Raw genomic sequence first — 24,071 nt, 5'->3', positions numbered from 1 at the left:
GCCCAAAATAAATGGCTTCCCTGTTCCAGCAGGAACCACACCCTCTTGTGGTTTCTTGGAGGGGCAGCATGGGTATGGCCGGGCGATGGCCCCAGTGGGGTTTTTGGGGCCGGGTTGAGGGGGTTCGAGTGAAAAGGGGAGGTGATGGGGGTGTGTGGGAAGCATGGGGGTGTGTTTGAGTTCCCAAAATGGTAATGTTTGGGGCAAGCAGCTGGCACCCCCTCAGTCTTTTCATTGTTTATTGTTTGCCGCAGTAGGGATTGTAAACAATGGCACGCCCTCTCTCTGGGCGTGCTGTGGCCGGGCCAAGGCTGTGTCTTGAGGCTTGGAGCTGGCTCTAACCCTTTAGGCCAACCTAGGCCGCATCAACACCCCCCAATCTACCACTCTATAGGCCCCTTCTGGAAAGTTTTACAGACTCTCCCTTCTGTCTGTCTGTCTGTCTCCGCCCATCGTCCTTTCACCGTGACATAAAAAAGATGTGTGTGACACCAGTCTGTTGAAGCTTCTCAAGAAAGTTCAAAAGTGAGTGTAAAAAAAGGCCTCTGTACAGTCTCTGAGAGAACTGCAAGCGGTTTGGCTTGTCAAAGGTCAGTAATCCAGACTAAACCAACATACATTTCCAATCTCTCTCTCCCTCTCTCTCTTTCTCTGTGTGTCTGTCTCTCTCACTTTAATTCTCTCTCTCTCTCGTCCTTTTAGAGAGACAGAGTGCAGTCAAGCAGACAGACAGATGTTGGAATTTGTGTAGGAGACACCCAGTCTCCTACACAAGCCAGGGTCTCTCTCTCTCTCTCTGTCTCTCGCTCATCTATATTAGCTAGCTCAGTGAGTCAGAGGAGGGACAAGAGAGCTGGGAGTCAGTCATTACCCATGGTGACGGAAGTGTCATTCTTTCCATCTATTATGTATATCTCTTTAATTCAGTCAGGTAGTATAGTGGCCTCCAAGCAAACAGCTCAGGGACACACACTGAGACACACACACTGAGAGACATTATATATAAGACATTCTTAGGGAAGCAATGGGGATGATCTGATCCCAACTCATGTACTTGATATAAAGAGTTGTGGAAAGAGTGTAGCGCACTGATTGAATTTAAAAAAAAACTACTTGCTAACCCAACTACTGGTCATCATTGTCAAACATCTGGAACAAAAATTTGTTTTTCAATCTGGAAGAGTTGTTCACTGCTTGTGTTTTCTTTGAAAATATTCCCTAATATTTCCATTCGTATGGTAGTTATTGGAATTAAGAATAGAGACTAAGATGATGCCGTTAATACACACACATTCGAGTTACCTACAGTGCCTCATGCTCAAAACAAGGAAATGCTAATCAATGTACGGTATAATTAATTACATGAGTATGAGAATGTTGTTTATTCCCTTTTTGTTTGTTATTGTCTGTTTTTGTGTATGAACATTTCTTAAATCTATCCGGAGGAAAAAAGTATCTTTTGGGAGTATCACCTTGCCTGCATGAGAGAAAAAAAGATCAAACTGAAAGCATACACCCTTTAATCCACAAACATTCACCAACACACACAAACACAAAGACGTACACAAACATGCATGCATACACGCACGCAAACACACACGCGCACGCAAACACACACGCGCACGCAAACACACACACACACACACACACACACACACACACACACACACACACACACACACACACACACACACACACACACACACACACACACACACACACACACACACACACACACATTCACTAAAGCTTCTACGAGCTCCAACTTTGAGAAGTTGGAATGAGAACAAGAACAAGGAGAGTAGGAGAGAGCGAAACGATGGAAAGAAAGAAAGAAAAAAACAACTGAATTGGAGCGTGAATGTATTGTCACTCGACGGAGTGTTGCAAACTCCAGGTTCGCTAACAAACAGGGACGACTCCCTCCTTGTCTTTTCCCCTGAGGACTCGGTGCGTTTGGGGAGATAATTGACGAGTCCCCCGGCATGTAGCGAGGGAGGGAACACTTCACACAGCTACACACAGCCACACACAAAGCTCAGCTCGGAGACTGTTTCTCTGTATATCTGTATGGCAAAACCAAGAGTGTATGTGTGTGTGAGGAGAAAAGAGTGATTGTTCCCGTCTTTGTGTAGCGTAATCCATTTCCGCTAGGCTTGAGAAGAGAGAGAACCTGAAAAAGCTTCAGACTGCACTGAAAGAGGTCTGCTACTCTCTCCATTGCTGTAGAACACTTCCCGGTGTTATACAAAAAACATTCTGTCTGTATTCAACTGTATTCAACTTGTTTTCTTCCCTCACCAGCTAAAAGATAGCTGAGATAGAGTCCAGTTCTATGGAATGTAGTACCACCTACTTAGATCCGAAGACAAAGTACAAAGTAAGGAAGCCACTGTTTGTAATCGGTGGAATTTTGACAGTTACGAAGAATAATTCGAAGAGGCAATTTTGCTTTGAGATGGTGCTTAAAAATTGTAATATGTGAATACTTACTAATCTAAACTGTGTATATTCATTGTGTTCTCTTGATTAGTATACATGAAAAATATGGTTATGAAATATAATCTAAGCATATTATCAAACAAGCTTGAGTTGAGGGCACGGTCTTTGATGTCCATAATTTCTCACCATTTACTAAAAGGGGCTTTTGATTTGACTTTGATATGCTCATCCTTCATGTCATCAATGCCTTCTCTTTTAGTCCTTTTAAAATGTGTTACATATTCTAAATAACTGTACACAAATGAAGGCAGCTGTTGATTTGGTTTGAGAAAATTTCTATCAGGCTGCCAAATTATTGCGTGGTATAATGCCACTCGTTATGCTGTCAAATTAAAAATGGTGAAAATGTCTGCATTTGAGAGGGGCGCAACAAAAAGGGCTGGAATGTGTATCTGGGAGAAATGACTGGTGCTCCTATAGCAACATTCAATTAGGAACTCTGAGCTGCCTTCAAGTGCTGCCAAACTGAGTTATAAATACGCACAATGGGCCGATCTGGTTGTCTACTGGGTTTATTTGGTCAACAGTTCTGTATGACGAGATTTCTTTGCAGGAGTCGTGAAAGATCTCAGACACAAACGACTTCTCAAACTGTGTTACCCAACAAATATATCTAGCAGACAGATTGTCTTGGTGGGCATAGTGCAAGCCTCTCAGCCTATCTGCACAGGGGTTGAATCTAAGGGAGGTATTGTTGAGACTAGGGCATCCAGACATGATTGGAGAAGGGGGAGAGGTTGCACAGGGACAAGTTCCCTTAAAATCTGACTGGGACAGAGAATACTTCCTCAATCACCACGTTGAGGAAGCTAGAATATCCACATCCCGCCCCTATATGATACATTTATTCATAGGAAAAAACATCAAAATATCCGGCTACTGTGAGCCATATACTGTAGAACAGATTACAAGCACCACTGACTGAGTTTTCCATGCACTCTATGTATCATAGATGACTCAATGAATATCATCCAATAGTGAACAGAACATTATGGATTTAGACAGGGTGACATTGTCATTTTGTGAGAAGGCAGCAGTGTGTGTGTATGTTTGTGTGTGTGTTCGTGCGTGCATGCACGAGTGTGCGTGTGAACATGCTTGCATGTGTGTATCTGTGGTGTGTGTGGGTGTGTTTTCTGGTTGATACTGTATGAGTGCTTTAGCTACTAATTTATAAAGAATGCAGCAATATGTGTGTGTGTGTGCACACATGTATGTTTTCTTGGTGCCATGAGCTGCGTGTGCGGTAGAGATGGCTGCAGTGTTGAGTGTGTGTTCTCTGTCAGTCTGTCCCTGCTGTGGCAGCAGCTCCTGCTGAACGCCTCCGCACTTCCACCCCCTGCAGAGGACTTTGATTGCCGTGGAAACAGCACTTAAGGAGAACATTTGGATTGCCTCCTCTCTCATTTAAAGGTGGTCTTTAATTGGCTCCATTTAATAGAGACATTTTTTTAATAAATACATCACACATTGCTGTGTGATGTATTAGTCGTTGTGTGTTGATGAGAAAGATAAATAAAACCATGAGTGTAAACGCCAACTAGGCTCATAAACAATAACAAAATGTAGGGTGTTAGGAGGGTAAAATAATAATTTCTTTACATTACACCAAATTATACAACATACTCCCAGAAGCACAGTGCATATTTTTTTTATGACTGTAGACCTTACCATTGCTGAGATATTACAACTTGTGTGTCCGAATTCTGGATCAAAAGCTCTCAGGAGATAATGCACAGGTCAATGGCAAAGCCTTTTCCAAAAATGGCACCGAAAGTATAGTCTTGCTAACACCAACCTCTCTACATCCTTGACTTGAGTGTTTGGAATGGCTGCTTTGCTTTGTTGGCACGAAACGACGATAACGAATGCACAGTGCCCTCAGACTTCAAGGCATCACCCTACGCTTCTTGGGTATCCCCGTTTTCGAAATTGAACTAATCATGGTCTATTGTTTAATATAGTTCCGCCCCAGCCTCTCCATTTCCTTCCAGCAAAGCCATTCCGGGATAACCATACACATACGGTAGCTATTTAGCTAGCACAAACCTTCAGAGTTTGGTCATCGTTTGCCGCTAACATCTTGAATAGGGCGCATATATCATCACGCACACAGGTTTTGTACACTCAGTGTATATACACTGCTCAAAAAAATAAAGGGAACACTTAAACAACACAATGTAACTCCAAGTCAATCACACTTCTGTGAAATCAAACTGTCCACTTAGGAAGCAACACTGATTGACAATAAATTTCACATGCTGTTGTGCAAATGGAATAGACAACAGGTGGAAATTATAGGCAATTAGCAAGACACCCCCAATAAAGGAGTGGTTCTGCAGGTGGGGACCACAGACCACTTCTCAGTTCCTATGCTTCCTGGCTGATGTTTTGGTCACTTTTGAATGCTGGCGGTGCTTTCACTCTAGTGGTAGCATGAGACGGAGTCTACAACCCACACAAGTGGCTCAGGTAGTGCAGCTCATCCAGGATGGCACATCAATGCGAGCTGTGGCAAGAACGGTTTGCTGTGTATGTCAGCGTAGTGTCCAGAGCATGGAGGTGCTACCAGGAGACAGGCCAGTACATCAGGAGACGTGGAGGAGGCCGTAGGAGGGAAACAACCCAGCAGCAGGACCGCTACCTCCGCCTTTGTGCAAGGAGGAGCAGGAGAAGCACTGCCAGAGCCCTGCAAAATGACCTCCAGCAGGCCACAAATGTGCATGTGTCTGCTCAAACGGTCAGAAACAGACTCCATGAGGGTGGTATGAGGGCCCGACGTCCACAGGTGGGGGTTGTGCTTACAGCCCAACACCGTGCAGGACGTATGGCATTTGCCAGAGAACACCAAGATTGGCAAATTCGCCACTGGCGCCCTGTGCTCTTCGCAGATGAAAGCAGGTTCACACTGAGCACGTGACAGACGTGACAGAGTCTGGAGACGCCGTGGAGGACGTTCTGCTGCCTGCAACATCCTCCAGCATGACCGGTTTGGCGGTGGGTCAGTCATGGTGTGGGGTGGCATTTCTTTGGGGGGCCGCACAGCCCTCCATGTACTCGCCAGAGGTAGCCTGACTGCCATTAGGTACCGAGATGAGATCCTCAGACCCCTTGTGAGACCATATGCTGGTGCGGTTGGCCCTGGGTTCCTCCTAATGCAAGACAATGCTGGACCTCATGTGGCTGGAGTGTGTCAGCAGTTCCTGCAAGAGGAAGGCATTGATGCTCTGGACTGGCCCGCCCGTTCCCCAGACCTGAATCCAACTGAGCACATCTGGGACATCATGTCTTGCTCCATCCACCAACGCCACGTTGCACCACAGACTGTCCAGGAGTTGGCGGATGCTTTAGTCCAGGTCTGGGAGGAGATCCCTCAGGAGACCATCCGCCACCTCATCAGGAGCATGCCCAGGCATTGTAGGGAGGTCATACAGGCATGTGGAGGCCACACACACTACTGAGCCTCATTTTGACTTGTTTTAAGGACATTACATCAAAGTTGGATCAGCCTGTAGTGTGGTTTTCCACTTTAATTTTGAGTGTGACTCCAAATCCAGACCTCCATGGGTTGATAAATTGGATTTCCATTGATTATTTTTGTGTGATTTTGTTGTCAGCACATTCAACTATGTAAAGAAAAAAGTATTTAATAAGATTATTTCTTTCATTCAGATCTAGGATGTGTTGTTTAAGTGTTCCCTTTATTTTTTGAGCAGTATATATACAGTAGCAGTCAAAGGTTTGGACACACCTACTCATTCCAAGGCTTTTCTTTATTTTTACTATTTTGTACATAGTAGAATAATAGTGAAAACATCAAACTATGAAATAACACATATGGAATCATGTAGTAACCAAAAAAGTGCTAAACAAATCAAAATATATTTTATATTTGAGATTCTTCAAAGTAGCCGCCTTGATGACAGCTTTGCACTCTCTTGGCATTCTCTCAACCAGCTTCACAAGGTAGTCACCTGGAATGCATTTCAAATAATAGATGTGCCTTGTTAAAAGTTAATTTGTGGAATTTCTTTCCTTCTTAATACATTTGAGCCAATCAGTTGTGTTGTGAAAAGGTGGGGTTGGTATACTGAAGATTTGGTATACAGAAGTCCTATTTGGTAAAAGACCAAGTCCATATTATGGCAAGAACAGCTCAAATAAGCAAAGAGAAACAACAGTCCATCATTACTTTAAGACATGAAGCTTAGTCAATCCATAAAATTTAAATCACTTTGAAGTTGCAAAAACCATCAAGCGCTATGAGGAAACTGGCGCTCATAAGGACCACAACAGGAAAGGAAGACCCAGAGTTACCTCTGCTGCAGAGGATAAGTTCATTAGAGTTACCAGCCTCAGAAATTGCAGCCCAAATAAATGCTTCACAGAGTTCAAGTAACAGGCAAATCTCAACATCAACTGTTCAGAGACTGTGGGAATCAGGCATTCATGGTCAAGTTGCTACAAAGAAACCACTACTAAAGGACACCAATAATAAGAAGTGACTTGCTTGGGCCATCAAACACGAGCAATGGACATGAGACCGGTGTAAATCTGTACTTTGGTCTGATTATTTTTCCAACCGCCGTGTCTTTGTGAGATGCATAGTCGGTGAACGGATGATCTCTGCATGTGTGGTTCCCACCATGAAGCATGGAAGAGGAGGTGTGATGGTGACACTGTCTGTGATTTATTTAGAATTCAAGGCACACTTAACCAGCATGGCTAACACAGCATTCTGCTGTGATACACCATCCCATCTGGTTTGGGCTTAGTGGGACTATCATTTGTTTTCAATAGGACAATGACCCAAAATACACCTCCAGACTGTGTAAGGGTTATTTTACCAAGGAGAGTGATGGAGTGCTGCATCAGATGACCTGGCCTCCACAATCACCCGACCTCAACCCAATTGAGATGGTTTGGGATGAGTTGGACCACAGAGTGAAGGAGAAGCATCCAACAAGTGCTCAGCATATGTGGGAACTCCTTCAAGACTGTTGAAAAAGCATTTCTCATGAAGCTGGTTAAGAGAATGCTAAGAGGGTGCAAATCTGTCATCAAGGCAAAGGGTGACTACTTTGAAGACTCTAAAATCTAAAATATATTTTGATTTGGTTAACACTTTTTTGTTAAATAGTTTTGATGTCTTCACTTGTATTATACATTGTAGAAAATAGTACAAATAAAGTAAAACCCTTGAATGAGTAGGTTTGTCCAAACTTTTGACTGGTACTGTATGTCACTAGGTCATGCTTTACCAAAAGTATAATTAGTTGACATTGTTAAATAACGCAAAATTAGCACATCATTAGAAGACCTAGAGCTTATTGTTTTACATTGTGTTTCACTTTGAAGACACTATCTATGAGAGGTGATAGTGCCTAGTAAATTAGACAGTCGACATGGACTATCATCTATAGTAAGTGGTAGCTTCTGAACATGGCTCCTATGTTTATTTATTTTTAAAAAAATTATTTGACCTTTATTTAACTAGGCAAGTCAGTTAAGAGAAAATTCTTATTTACAATGACGGCCTACCATCATTTATCTCTTTAACTCAAATAATTTTCCTGATACCACTTTTGAACGTCATGTGCTCATATATACAGTACTCTCATCTTCTTTCACTAAATAACGCAGTTCTCCAAGCTTGCTGAAACTCTGCCAAAAGGGAAGTCTCTCAAAATGTGAGCTAACTTCCCCTGTTAGAAGCCCGAGATACCAGACAAGTGAATCAATCATTACCCCTCCCACAGGTGTGGAGTGTGTGTGTGTGTGTGTGTGTGTGTGTGTGTGTGTGTGTGTGTGTGTGTGTGTGTGTGTGTGTGTGTGTGTGTGTGTGTGTGTGTGTGTGTGTGTGTGTGTGTGTGTGTGTAGACAAAACTTCCTGATAGCTACTCTAGCAAAGGTGAGATTGCAATTGTTCATAAATGTGTGCACAACAAACCACTTTCCAAACAGTTTCTTAGTTGGGTATTTGCCCATTTATTAGCAGCAAAAATAAAACATTCCTTACAGAGAGATGTCATTACAGTAGGTGCATATCTTAAGTTCCATAGTTTGTAGTGAACATGCAAAGAATACAAAAACAGAATGAGCATCTGTACTTTTCAAACAAACAATAAACTGACAGATACACACACACACACAAAGAGAGAGAGAGATATAAATATATGTACACAAACAACAAGTCTGCGGTTAAAATTGGCAAAAAACACACATTTCTTTCCACAGGGCCGTGGGGTGAGACAGGGATGCAGCTTAAGCCCAATCCTCTTCAACATATATATCAATGAATTGGTGAGGGAACTAAACAGTCTGCAGCACCCGGCCTCACCCTACTAGAATCTGAAGTCAAATGTCTACTATTTGCTGATAATCTGGTGCTTCTGTCATCAACCAAGGAGGGCCTACAGCAGCACCTAGATCTTCTGCACAGATTCTGTCAGACCTGGGCCCTGACTGCAAATCTCAGTAAGATCAAAATAATGGTGTTCCAAAAAAGGTTCAGTCGCCTGGACGACAAATACAAATTCCATCTAGACACCGTTGCCCTAGAGCACACAAAAAACTATACATACCTCGGACTAAACATCAACGCCACAGGTAACTTCCACAAAGTTGTGAACGAGCTGAGAGACAAGGCAAGAAGGGCCTTCTCTGCCATCAAAAGGAACATAGAATATGACATACCAATTAGGATCTGGATAAAAAATACTTGAGTCAGTTATAGAACCCATTGACCTTTAGCGATTCCCAAACCTTCCATAACACATCACCTAGAGAGAGATGAACCTGGAGAAGAGTTCCCTAAGCAAACACAAACAGACCCCACAGAGCCCCAGGAAAGCAACCCAATTAGACCCAACAAAATCATGAGAAAACAAAAAGATAATTACTTGACACATTGGAAAGAATTAACAAAAAAACAGAGCAATGCAATTTGGCCCTAAACAGAGTGTACACAATAGCAGAATACCTGACCACTATGACTGACCCAAACTTAAGGAAAACTTTGACTACAGTATGTACAGACTCAGTGAGCATAGCCTTGCTATTGAGAAATGCCGCTGTAGGCAGACTTGGCTCTCAAGAGAAGACAGGCTCTGTGCACACTACCCACAAAATGAGGTGGAAACTGAGCTGCACTTCCTAACCTCCTGCCAAATATTTGACCATATTAGAGAGACTCAGATTACACAATTCAAAAACAAACCTCCCATATATATAGTGGGTGAAATACCACAGTATGCCATCACAGCAGCAAGATTTCTGACCTGTTGCCACAAGAAAAGGGCAACCAGTGAAGAACAAATACCATTGTAAATACAACCCATATTTATATTCATTTATTTTCCCTTTTGTACGTTAACTATTTGCACATTGTTAGACATAATATGACATTTGAAATGTCTATATTCCTTTGGAAGTTTTGTGAGCGTAATGTTTACTGTAAATTTGTATTGTTTATTTTAATTTTGTTTATCTATTTCACTTGCATTGGCAACGAAAACATATGTTTCTCATGCCAATAAAGCCCTTAAATTGAATTGAGTGAGTGAGTGAGTGAGTGAGTGAGTGAGTGAGTGTGAGAGAGAGAGATGACAATTGATGGTTTAAATGTAGACTGTGTTGAGAGTTTAAGCTCTAAGCATAATGATCATGCACTAATACATTATCCTGACCTCTGTCGCACCTGATACCCTGTCCCCACATAGACTTCGACCAGTGGATCCCAAAATGTTTATAGTCCTGTACCCCTTCAAACATTCAACCTCCAGCTGCATACCCCCTCTATAGCACCAGGGTCAGCGCATTCTCAAATGTTTTTTTGTTGTTGCCATCATTGAAAGCCTGCCACACACACTATTCAATACATTTATTAAACATAAGAATGAGTGTGAGTTTTTGTCACAACCCGGCTCGTGGGAAGTGACAATCAGCTCTTATAGGACCATGGTACAAACAATAATATAATAATAATCAATAATTTTGCTTTTTATTTAGCCATCTTACATACAGTATAAATATTTATTTGTTCATCGAATATTGTGAATAACTCACCACAGGTTAATGAGAAGGGTGTGCTTGAAAGGATCCACATAGCTCTGCAATGTTGGGTTGTATTGGAGAGAGTCTCATTCTTAAATCATTTTTCACACACAGTCTGTGCCTGTATTTAGTTTTCATGCTAGTGAGGGCCGAGAATCCACTCTCACATAAGTACGTGGTTGCAAAGGGCATCAGTGTCTTCAATTCAATTTTTACAGAACCGCTTGTTGCAATTTTGATGAGGCTCTCTTGTTCAGATATCGGTAAGTGGACTGGAGGCAGGGCATGACAGGGATAACGAATCCAGATGTTTGTGTCATCCATTTCGGGAAAGTACCTGCGTAATTGCGCACACAACTCACTTAGATGCTTCGCTATATCACATTTGACATTGTCCGACATTGTCCGTTCATTTGCACACAAAAAATTATACAATGATGGAAAGACCTCTGTGTTGTCCTTGTTAATGCAGACAGAGAAGGGCTCCAACTTCTTAATCATAGCCTCAATTTTGTTCCGCACATTGAGTATAGTTGCGTAGAGTCCCTGTAATCCGAGATTCAAATCATTCAAGTGAGAAAAAACATCACCCAGATAGGCCAGTCATGTGAGAAACTCGTCACCATGCAAGCGGGCAGACAAGTGAAAATTATGGTCAGTAAAGAAAACATTAAGCTCGTCTCTCATTTAAAAAAAACATGTTAATACTTTGCCCCTTGATAAGCAGCGCACATCTGTATGTTGTAAAAGTGTTACATAGTCGCTGCCCATATCATTGCATAGTGCAGAAAATACACGAGAGTTCAGGTGCCTTGCTTTAACAAAGTTAACCATTTTCTCTGTAGTGTCCAAAACGTCTTTCAAGCTGTCAGGCATTCCCTTGGCAGCAAGAGCCTCTTTGTGGATGCTGCAGTGTACCCAAGGGTCGTCGGGAGCAACTGCTTGCACGTGCGTTACCACTCCACTACACTGGCTTGAGAAAGTATTCACCCCCCTTGGCATTTTTCCTATTCTGTTGTCTTACAACCTGGAAATAAAATAGATGTTGGGGGGGGGGGGGGGGGTTGTATCATTTGATTTACACAACATGAAGATGCAAAATATTTTTAACTGTGAAATAAACAAGAAATAAGACAAAAAAACTTGAGAGTGCATAACTATTCACCCCCCCCCCCCCAAGTCAATACTTTGTAGAGACACCTTTTGCAGCAATTATAGCTGCATGTCTCTTGGGGTACAGTATGTCTCTACAAGCTTGGCACATCTAGCCACTGGGATTTTTGCCCATTTTTCTAGGCAAAACTGATCCAGCTCCTTCAAGTTGGATGGGTTCCGCTGGTGTACAGCAATCTTTAAGTCATACTACAGATTCTCATTTGGATTGAGGTTTGGGCCTTGACTCGGCCATTCCAAGACATTTAAATGTTTCCCCTTAAACCACTCAAGTGTTGCTTTAGCAGTATGCTTAGGGTCATTGTCCTGCTGGAGGGTGAACCTCTGTCCCAGTCTCAAATCTCTTGAAGACTGAAACAGGTTTCCCTCAAGAATTTCCCTGAATTTTGTGCCATCCATCATTCCTTCAATTCTGACCAGTTTCCTAGTCCCTTCCATTGAAAAACATACCCACAGCATGATGCTGCCACCACCATGCTTCACTGTGGGGATGGTGTTCTCGAGGTGATGAGAGGGGTTGGATTTGTGCTAGACTATAAGCTCAAATTTAGTCTCATCTAACCAGAGTACCTTCTTTCATATGTTTGGGGAGTCTCCCACATGCCTTTTGGCGAACACCAAACGTGTTGCTTATTTTTTCTTTAAGCAATGGCTTTTTTCTGACTACTCTTCCGTAAAGCCCAGCTTTGTGGAGTATACGGCTTAAAGTGGTCCTATGGACAGACACTCCAATCTCCGCTGTGGAGCTTTGCAACTCCTTCAGGGTTATCTTTGGTCTCTTTGTTGCCTCTCTGATTAATGCCCTCTTTGCCTGGTCCGTGAGCTTTGGTGGGCAGACCACTCTTGGCAGGTTTGGTGTGGTGCCACTTTTGAATAACGGATTTAAGGGTGCTTCGTGGGATGTTCAAAGTTTCTGATATTTTTTTATAACCCAACCCTGATCTGTACTTCTCCACAACTTTGTCCCTGACCTGTTTGGAGAGCTCCTTGGTCTTCATGGTGCTGCTTGCTTGGTGGTGCCCCTTGCTTAGTGGTGTTGCAGACTGGGGCTTTTAGAACAGATGTACATATACTGAGATCATGTGACACTTAAATAAAGTCCACCTGTGTGCAATCTAACTAATTATGTGACTTCTGAAGGTAATTGGTTGCACCAGATCTTATTTAGGGGCTTCATAGCAAATGGGGTGAATACATATGCACTCACCACTTTTCCTTTTTTTTTTTTTGAAACAAGTCTTTTTTTTTTATTTCACTTCACAAATTTGGACTATTTTGTGTATGTCCATTACATGAAATCCAAATAAAAATCTATTTAAATTACAGATTGTAATGCAACAAAAAAGGAAAAATGCCAAGGGGTGTGAATACTTTTGCAAGGCACTGTATGTCTCACTTTCATGGCTTTTGCGCCATTAGTACAGATACCAACATGAGCAGCAGCTACGTTTGGCTACATACAGACCGTTAGTGGAATTCCCACGAGAGAGTAATGGTTAATGTAATTGGATGTTAATTATTTGACTAGGCTACCTGTATTTGACATTGTGTTGTTATTTTGCTGAACGCTATTTTATTTTTGGCAGTGAAACAAGGCTACTCAGACGAGAAAAAAAACCCACCCAAATGTATAGCCCCGTTAGAAAGTATAAATGAACTGTTTGAAAATGTGAAGTAAAAAAAAAAAAAAAGAAAAGTGAATCACATTTTTACTTCACGTACCCCCGACGGCATTGCACGTACCTGACTTAGACTACTGTCTGTTTGTGTTGTGCATACTTACAGTATCAGTCAAAAGTTTGGACACACCTACTCATTCAAAGGTTTTTCCTTATTTTTACTATTTTCTACATTGTAGAGTAATAGTAAAGACATCAAAACTTTGAAATAACACAAATGGAATCATGTAGTAAGCAAAAAGTGTTAAATCAAGTTTAAATAAAAAATAAAATAAACAGATCAAAATCTATTTTATATTTGAAATTCTTCAAATATCTTGCACACTCTTGGCATTCTCTCAACCAGCTTCACCTGGAATGCTTTTCCAACGGTCTTGAAGGAGTTCCCACATATACTGAGCACTTTTGGCTGCTTTTTTCCCTTCACTCTGCGGTCCCACCCATCCCAAACCTTCTCAATTTGTTTGAGGTCGGGTGATTGTGGAGGCCAGGTCATCTGATGTACCACTCCATCACTCTCCTTGGTCAAATAGTAAAAATAAAGAAAAACCCTTGAATGAGTAGGTGTGTCCAAACTTTTGACTGGTACCGTACATTATACCGACTAGTTGGTCAGAAGAGAGGCAGAAGAGGCCATCCAGACAAGCAAGATACCTGTTAAACATGAGAGGTATACAAGCCTATTAATATCCACCCAACAAAAACAGAATGAGCCTCTGTAATGTGTGTGTGTGTGTGTGTGTGTGTGTGTGTGTGTGTGTGTGTGTGTGTGTGTGTGTGTGTGTGTGTGTGTGTGTGTGTGTGTGTGTATATAGACTGGTAGTGATTGCTGGGGGCATTTAAAAGCCTTCTTCTTCTTCCCTCCCTGCCTACTACTCTCTCCCCCTACTTTACTTAATTTTTCTCTCTCCTGTGTGTGTGTGAGAGAGAGAGACGAGAGACAGGCGCCAAGTAGCGCTTCTCTCTTCCCCTCAACTACCCACCTACCTAGCAGACTTAGCAGACAGCGTGTTAATCTCCAGTCACATCCACAATTCTACATGCACTCTCAATTTCTGAATATAAAACTGTTCCTAAGAACCTGAGATGTAATGTTTGAAAGATGATTTTAGTTTCACCAAATTGAGAGAGCGAGAGAGGGAGACGAAGAGCGCAGTGAGAGAGAACATCTCCCCCATAATCAAAAAGAACGCCCCACTCTCTCCCATTAGCTAACAGTGGCTAGCTATCAAAACAGCTTGTTATCCACCTACTCGCAGTAAATCTACAATTGCTTCAACAATTCAGCATGATGTTCCCAAGAATCTGATCTGTGTAGTGATATATAAAAAATGTGTTTTGTCAAACCTATATGGTCAAACAGTGTAGATGAAAGTTTGCTTACCTTCTCAATCAGGCGATTTTTTGATTTCTCCACAAAACTCCTTCCATACATCAGTCAACTTGTATACTTTGAGTTGGTACTCAGCTCATTTATGATTGGACAACATAACACCTCCCAAAATGGACGAATGTGAAAGCAGTATTTTCGGGAATGCACGATAAGTGGTTGTCGGAAGCGTCAATCCGTTCTGGCCCCACTGATTGAGGGAGCTCCCCGATATCAGAGAGACATGCTCAGAAAATATTTATCAGACAACATTGACATGTACACACTTTAAAAAAAGGAACATATTTGTGCAAAAATATTTCAATTTAATTCACAGTTGATCAAAATATCATGATTTATAAAGTGAGGAACTGAGCCAAACAGTAGAATTCTCACTCAGCGTCCAGGTTTTTTCACGTGACCTGACACTCTACTCTTTGTCATAATCAGAATATGACACTGACATATCAATGCATGTAAACAGTAATAAATACACAGAGAGACTCTGTACAAACATATATACAGTACATTATAAAAATATGGCATACAAGTTTAAAGGAGCAGCTTCTAATTTTGTGCCAACATCCATCAAACACCTCAACTTGTTTTTATTTGTATTTGTGTATATATATATACACTGCTCAAAAAAATAAAGGGAACACTTAAACAACACAGTGTAACTCCAAGTCAATCACACTTCTGTGAAATCAAACTGTCCACTTAGGAAGCAACACTGATTGACAATAAATGTCACATGCTGTTGTGCAAATGGAAAAGACAACAGGTGGAAATTATAGGCAATTAGCAAGACACCCCCAATAAAGGAGTGGTTCTGCAGGTGGGGACCACAGACCACTTCTCAGTTCCAATGCTTCCTGGCTGATGTTTTGGTCACTTTTGAATGCTGGCGGTGCTTTCACTCTAGTGGTAGCATGAGACGGAGTCTACAACCCACACAAGTGGCTCAGGTAGTGCAGCTCATCCAGGATGGCACATCAATGCGAGCTGTGGCAAGAAGGTTTGCTGTGTCTGTTAGCATAGTGTCCAGAGCATGGAGGCGCTACAAGGAGACAGGCCAGTACATCAGGAGACGTGGAGGAGGCCATAGGAGGGCAACAACCCAGCAGCAGGACCGCTACCTCCGCCTTTGTGCAAGGAGGAGCAGGAGAAGCACTGCCAGAGCCCTGCAAAATGACCTCCAGCAGGCCACAAATGTGCATGTGTCTGCTCAAACGGTCAGAAACAGACTCCATGAGGGTGGTATGAGGGCCCGACGTCCACAGGTGGGGGTTGTGCTTACAGCCCAACACCGTGCAGGACGTTTGGCATTTGCCAGAGAACACCAAGATTGGCAAATTCGCCACTGGCGCCCTGTGCTCTTCACAGATGAAAGCAGGTTCACACTGAGCACGTGACAGACGTGACAGAGTCTGGAGACGCCGTGGAGAACGTTCTGCTGCCTGCAACATCCTCCAGCATGACCGGTTTGGCGGTGGGTCAGTCATGGTGTGGGGTGGCATTTCTTTGGGGGGCCGCACAGCCCTCCATGTGCTCGCCAGAGGTAGCCTGACTGCCATTAGGTACCGAGATGAGATCCTCAGACCCCTTGTGAGACCATATGCTGGTGTGGCCCTGGGTTCCTTCTAATGCAAGACAATGCTAGACCTCATGTGGCTGGAGTATGTCAGCAGTTCCTGCAAGAGGAAGGCATTGATGCTATGGACTGGCCCGCCCGTTCCCCAGACCTGAATCCAATTGAGCACATCTGGGACATCACGTCTCGCTCCATCCACCAACGCCACATTGCACCACAGACTGTCCAGGAGTTGGTGGATGCTTTAGTCCAGGTCTGGGAGGAGATCCCTCAGGAGACCATCAGCCACCTCATCAGGAGCATGCCCAGGCGTTGTAGGGAGGTCATACAGGCACGTGGAATCCACACACACTACTGAGCCTCATTTTGACTTGTTTTAAGGACATTACATCAAAGTTGGATCAGCCTGTAGTGTGGTTTTCCACTTTAATTTTGAGTGTGACTCCAAATCCAGACCTCCATGGGTTGATAAATTGGATTTCCATTGATTATTTTTGTGTGATTTTGTTGTCAGCACATTCAACTATGTAAAGAAAAAAGTATTTAATAAGATTATTTCTTTCATTCAGATCTAGGATGTGTTGTTTAAGTGTTCCCTTTATTTTTTTGAGCAATATATATATATATATATATATAGCCTGTGATTGCATAGATTGCTTCTAATCTATTACGCTGAACATGTTTTTATGTTCTTGCTGCTATGTTGTTTTGTATCAACATGTCAACACACATGAAGTTGACTCTCAGGAAATTCATATACACACACTAACATACTCTCATACCGGATTAAGCTGGATGGAAATGTACTGCTCTGATCGCACCACCTCTTGCACAATCAAGACACTCGTCTCTGGACTGCAGGTATATTTACGACTTGTGGCAATCAACCTCACATACACAGTCACAGAGGTACTTACATAGTAAAATGCAAACACAGACATAGACACAAACACGCATGCACAAACACGAGTACATACACACACACACACCTTCCATCGACACACAAACACAAGCGCACTCTTATCATTATTAGTTTTTGTCATCCATCCGTCCCACTTTCCCCAGATAGGAGTACTCACTGTGTCCATGGTCACCTCAGTGGGTCACAGCGGTCAGTGGTCATCCCTCTCGCTCTGACTGTGCTTGTGTTGAACCTTGACCACACCATGACCACATGGGGTGCCCCACGTTCAGGTGAGTGCCCTGCGGTCCGGAGGAGCACAAACCCAGTCCAGTCAGGTCCAGTACGGGGGCAGTGGGGTGTAAGTGGTCAAAGTGTATTTTAATATGTATTCATTACGCTGTGAAAGGGTTGCAGTTGGGGCTCGGCGATTGTGGCGCCAGCGTGTGATTGTGGCAAGACAGGCTGACCGCTCGAAAATGGCTGAGCTAACAGGGACAGGAGGCAGAGTGGCGCGACAGAGCGGCAGTCCAAGTTTGCTCTCGCCACCCGCACTAACACACCTTATAATTATAGATCATCACACAACAAACCACCACACACTGCAAATGCTTGTTAAAGGGAGAAAGAGAGAGGGAGAGACTGAGAAAGACAGAGAGAGGGGGAGAAAGATGGAGAGGGACATTGTCGGTGTGCCAAAGGAGTAGGCTGGTTGTGCTTCGTTGAAACTGACAACTTCTGAAGAGACAGCCACCCTGCCATTCTCAGAACAAAACTCCTACACAGACACACAAAATAATAAATAAAGAGAGAAAGGAGAGAGAAACAAATAAAGTGAGTGAGAAAGAGAGAGAGAGAGAAGACCAAAGAGAAGGAGATACAGATGTAGGATTTTATTTGAGTCAGTTTGCTACAGCAGGAAAATAATCCTGCAGCAACAGGAAATGTGAATTATTATGTGGATTATAATTAATGGACAGGTTTTGTAGGGGTGGGTACATTTTTCATTTGGGCGAATTAAGTCTGACATTTTAAAGTGGAAATTACAATCTTTAAAAGCCTTTTTAAACCTCGGATACACTAAACATTTGCATTTACTGCTGTGCAAGAAACTACTCAGCAACAAAAGAGTGATCAAATTAAGATCCTACATCTGTATAGAGAAAGAAAAACAATGAGATGAATCAGAAGAAAATACTGGGTATATTTCTTTACCATTCCCACTCAACCTCTGAACATGCGAGAAAACAGTTTATTTGATGGCTTGGGATGTTTGAAATGGTGAAAAACTTGCTCCTGTCACCTTTGCCTTGCTATGGCCTGTGTTGCTGAGCGTGTGTTTCTCTTAGAGTAGCTGTTCATCTGCTCAACCTCCGCCTGTTGTGTGATAAAGACGCCCTGAGGGAGAAACAGTGGGACCCAGGGTGCTAGGGTTTAGCTGTGTTTGGTTGCTTACAACCCGAGGAGAAAAACAGAGACATAAAATCAATGATGATACGGTTAGTGGAGGTTTAAAAGGAACGTTTACAGAGGATCCCTGGGTGGAAGGTGATGTAGTTTGTGCTTATGAAGACATGTGATCTAACTCCATCTTGGAATGGAGCAAGGTGCAAATGAACGGCTGTATGAAGCTGCTTATTTCTGAGTGCACATAGGAATGTTTGTGTTTGCCTGTTTAGGTTTTGTGGCATAAATATGAGAGAGAGAGAGAGAGAGAGAGAGGAGAGAGAGAGAGAGAGAGAGAGAGAGAGGAGAGAGAGAGAGAGAGAGAGAGAGAGAGAGAGGAGAGAGAGAGAGAGAGAGAGAGAGAGAGAGAGAGAGAGAGAGAGAGGCCACTATCGGAGGAAGAGGATAAAGGAGTGGGTCAGGGCTATGGACACTACTGCATCTCCTCTGTAGGGGGCAGTCTGTCCTGTAATCAGTTGGACCCAACTCCCCTGTGATTCTACACTGTAAAAGGAGTCTACAGGGAGGGGGAGAGGGAAAGAGAGATCTGTTAGTCCAGAGCAGGCAGTCAAGATAAATTATACAATTGAAGAAAGTTTAGCAAAAAATAGTTCAATTCTTACTTGTAACTTTTTTACAGTGGCAAACAACTTCATCATCCAATAGATCTGCATCTGCTCTGTAAAACAAGTCATTTGGTTGAAATGGCAGTCGTAATCACATGGGTTTACTATTGAACAGTATGCTTCCTGAAGAGATCACTGAATGATCCCTTTAATATGAAAGCAGCTTGATACCATCCCACACAGGCACAAAGACAGCATGCACCTCCAGTCAACGAGCCAAACAGATTGGCCGGTGTTAAAACCAGCATTTTGGATCTGATCCGATTGCGGGGCGAGCCAAACACTGGGAATGATTGACACTGATTTAGCATAAGCAGGTGTCATTCTCTGAAACATATTTCCTGTTTCTCACTGAGTGGGATGGAGGAGGGTGATGGGTGGAGCAGGACCTGTCCATCAATGTAGATTGACTCATTGTTCAGGTTAATGTTTGTTAGATACAATTGTGCTTATAAAATGTTATACATCCATACACAACAATGGGGAGGGACATGTATCAGCCAAGATATAAGGCTCCATAGACTATACACACTGAAAGACACAGTTTAGCAAGCAACATTTTTTGTCTTCCTTTCGCCAGAAACGCTTGGTATCATGTCCCTCCCCTTGAAGTCACTACGTAGAATCTGTTGCCGGGGCTCTGCCAAGTTGTGGGAAAATAGCACTTGTTGACAAGTTGCTTGAAATGCAATCAATGCACCTGCCACATTGAGAACCTGAAAGAAGCAACATTTGGATCGGGCACAACGTTAAATCCTTTGTGTTGAGGATAGAAATGCGTGCCAAATCCTCCTTTCAATCACAAAGTACTCCAAACTGTTTCTCGACTAACTTTAATCTATGATATTTGTGATATGTATAAATTCATTTCAAATGTTGGTTTTTATTCATTATTTACTGGAATATAATGATACAAATTTCAAAGGATATCTTTTTTAAACCAACATGCTTATTTAAAAAATAAAACAAAGGCAAAGTAACTATACACTTTTCATGGCCCAATAACATTTGCTGAAGTTGTTTTAGCGTTGTGTGTTTACAGTATTTGCATCTCCTTTCTATCCAAGCTTATTGTCTGCATTGTGACACACACATGCCCTTTTCCTACAAGAATTACACTGAAGCCTGAGCTTTGTTTCATTAGAACCTGCACTGTGTTACCTACTTACAAAGCATTAGCGACCCGCTGAGTTCAGAGTGGATGAAGAGTGCTTCCTAATTGGAACTGCACAGCACAATGAAAGAATAAATTGCAATGGTTACTCCTCATTTCAAGTTCATCATAATATTGGTTTTTCAACAGGAGGTGAAGCTGAACCGAGTCAATTATCCTAGTGTAAATATCATTGTTCAGTCATCATTAATCATCAGCAAATTAGTCTTTAAAGAAAGAAATTAAACATTATGGATCTACGGCTTGACAGTTTATGTGGGAACTGACATCAAAACAATGTTTTTACAACAGTGTTCTAATGTATATGATAGGAAACCTTGATAAGACCTTGTGTAGCACACTGTAGGCAGCAACTGTAAATGCATCCTAATGGTAGGTATTGTCCATCAAATAATTATATTAACATTATTGTTTGCTCTAACTATGGTCTCGCTTGTTGTAAATATTGTAAATAGTGTTAAATTGTTTTCCATTACTGTTGATAATGTGTCAATGAATTAGTGCAGAGGTTAGGGACTAGGGTTGGAAATTTCCAGTAACTTTCCTAAAATTCTGGTTGAGAATTTGTGGGAATAAGCAGGTAATCTGGGATTCCTCCAACCAGGATTTTTCTGGAAAACTCTCTGTAATTTTGTAACCCTATTCGCGACCTTTATCTTCAGGAGGAATGCAAATGTTTATACATTTCATGTTATCAAGCTGATGTGAACAAAACTAAAGATATTAATGTACTACCAAGGTTTTGGTAATTTACAGTATACACATATGATTGAAAAATAATATTAACCATTGAGGAGCTGTCCAAACTTTTTTTGTTCCCAAAACTGAAGCCGCAAAGTGACATTTACAGAGGGGAAATGTTTTGAAGAAGAAACTTGATGGTTATTCCACATAGTATGGGATTTGGGGAAAGATTACTAAGTGTTATTTCTGTGGAATGTCTGCATAACAAAGTCCTCTGTGGCTGGGATATTTAATTAGAAGCTGAAGCAGAGATAGAATTCAATGGAGAGAGAAAGGGAGGGAAGGCGGGAGTGAGTGAGCAAGTGAGGGAAGGAGAGGGAGAAGGGGGGGGCAACATCAATTCTAGACAGCTCCCTGTTTTCCGGCAGGAGATTCCTCTCAGGTACATGCAGCCAACTGCTGCACTTCGCCTCTTCCTTCGCCTGACCTATTTAGGTAATTGCACTCTTCATTAAAAAGCTCAGTCTGCAAGAGAAATTACACTTCCCCATCGGTATCTAGGTAACCTAATCTCCCTCCAGGGGCCTAATTGCATGGCATGATAACCTCATAGGCTGAGCCTCTTTAAATTTTCATCTCTTTTCAAATAATTATGGATCATTGGAGAGAGGTATTGATTTGATTCATTAACTTCCCGCTCGGTGCCAAGGTTAATGATTACATGGATCCCAATTATACGCTAAAGATCCACCGGACTATTTGCTTTGATTGGCTTCCACTTTATTATTAGCAAAGGTTGTGTTGAAACAATGCTCAGACTGAGAATTGAGAAAGCTAATTGGATCTGCTAAAAATCTGCTTTATTTCACTAGCCCCTGTATATGTACTTGACAAATGCAATGAATATGTATGGCTGAAAAAGCATGTTAGGGACGGTGGAAAGAGATTCAGGAGGGATTGGATGCTGGCTGCAGGGGTGATATGTTTGAGTGTTTCCTTTGAATGTCAAGGGGACATAGGATATCTCCCAAATTGGGTAAGAGAGCGATAATTCATAAACATCATATTGACTCAACAGAGTTATGTTTTTTCTAAAATGTGTACCTCCCAAAATAACAAAATGTTCCCCAAAAAGCAACAAAGTTGTACTGAAAAGAAAGACATTTTTATAGATTATTTATTTTCTCCTATGTTAAAATTATAATTCATTAATTGTATACCGTAAAACTTCCATTAATAGCCCGGGCATTTATTTGCTTCAATCCCTGAACACAACATGTGCTTATTAGAGACAGGCTTCAATTTGAGCCAGGCATCTATTTCCTTAATGCACACAGCTTTTGCTCCATTAAATGTTGAAAAGACTACTGTTTATTGTGACCAGTATGACCAGTACAAATATTATAATAACAAATCCATCGCAGATCAGACTTGCAAAAACTAGGCTGCCTATCATACGCCCCCGATTTCACAATTCACCAACATTCTCTCACGAGTACGCCTTGTTGCGCCTTGTATCCCCTGTAGTTGCAGCGAGATCGCAGCAGATAGACTTCAGTATTCAACATTTGTCCAGGTACCCAGGACATCGGGTGATGCCTTCTATACTGTCCATTAGGGGCAATGTGAGCACGCATTACTTTATGCTTAACCGTCAAATTTCAAAAAAAAATGTAACAACCTATTTTCTGTTTTAACGTACCTGTTTTCACTTCACCCATAGACATTTACTCCTCCCGCCTGGACAAACGTTGAATACTGAAGTGAGACCGTGACATCCTGTGGGTAGTTGAGCCGACCATGTCAAACCACACTGCTGTGACATCCATGGCAATGTTTTTGCTCTCATTTATCTTTTGCACAATCTTTACGCTACTCACTGAAGTTCACTCATAAATATTTCCTTTAGACCCTGCATTTATTTGAAGCAGGAGTTTATTTGCTGAAATGTGTGCTATTAAAAGGGACAGGCGGCTATTTGCAATTACGTTTAATTGAAGTTTTACAGTATTTTACATTGTTTTGCTATTTCCCACTGTAAAGCTCATTTTATATTGCAGGTGAGTGAACAGAGTTGTGAGTTCCTCCAGGGTGATTTGAAACAGACTTATGAGGGCATTAAAACAACTGTAATGTCTAAATGATTTCCTCCATTAAGTTTCCTCTCCTCTCCTTTCATAATCATTTTTCTTATTTCCGCCACAATATGCCGAGGAGGGGAGAGGAAGTGTGCTGTTGCGGATTCACAGACGAATTACGTCTCTCCCTCATAACGTCAAGGAAGCAAAAAAGCAACATTAATAAAGAGTGAGGAAAAGTACATTTGCCGGTTGTTTATATAAGTGGCGGCCTGTTCTGGCAGTCTGGCATGGCAGTCAGCTTGAAGGGCAATTGTGTGTCTACACGTACGCTCCAAATAACCTTCTTTTTTTTTCTCGCTGGCTGGACAAGCGGTGTGTCTGTGTGTGTGTGTGTCCTATTATGTAACACTCTAGACCCTGCCACTGCTTTTACTTTGCCACTGCCACAAATTCAAGACCTCCTGGCTGATCAAATGGAAAGTCATAGGGGATTCATATTACCCCAGGGTACCACATGACAAGCTCTTTTTATATACACACACATACAAAGTACCCATCTAGACATTGGGTACATTACAATGTACATACTACATCATACACACCTCGGCACTGTTTCTGGCCATCCACAGACCTGTCCAACCTCATTAGGTATGAAACACAATAGCCAAAGAAGGATGGAGTAAAGAGAGGTTACTATGATGCAATGGAATGGCAACTCTGCACAGGACTGGAAAGTCTAAATGGTCTTGGCGAAGTGGCTGGGCCCTTGTCTAAGCCTCTCTTGTGT

The sequence above is a fragment of the Salmo salar genome, chromosome 20 (genome assembly GCF_965601325.2).
Source record: "Salmo salar chromosome 20, fSalSal1, whole genome shotgun sequence".
In the NCBI taxonomy this organism is placed as follows: domain Eukaryota; kingdom Metazoa; phylum Chordata; class Actinopteri; order Salmoniformes; family Salmonidae; genus Salmo; species Salmo salar.
The sequence above is the reverse complement of the archived record's forward strand: the minus strand, read 5'-3'. Positions refer to the sequence as shown.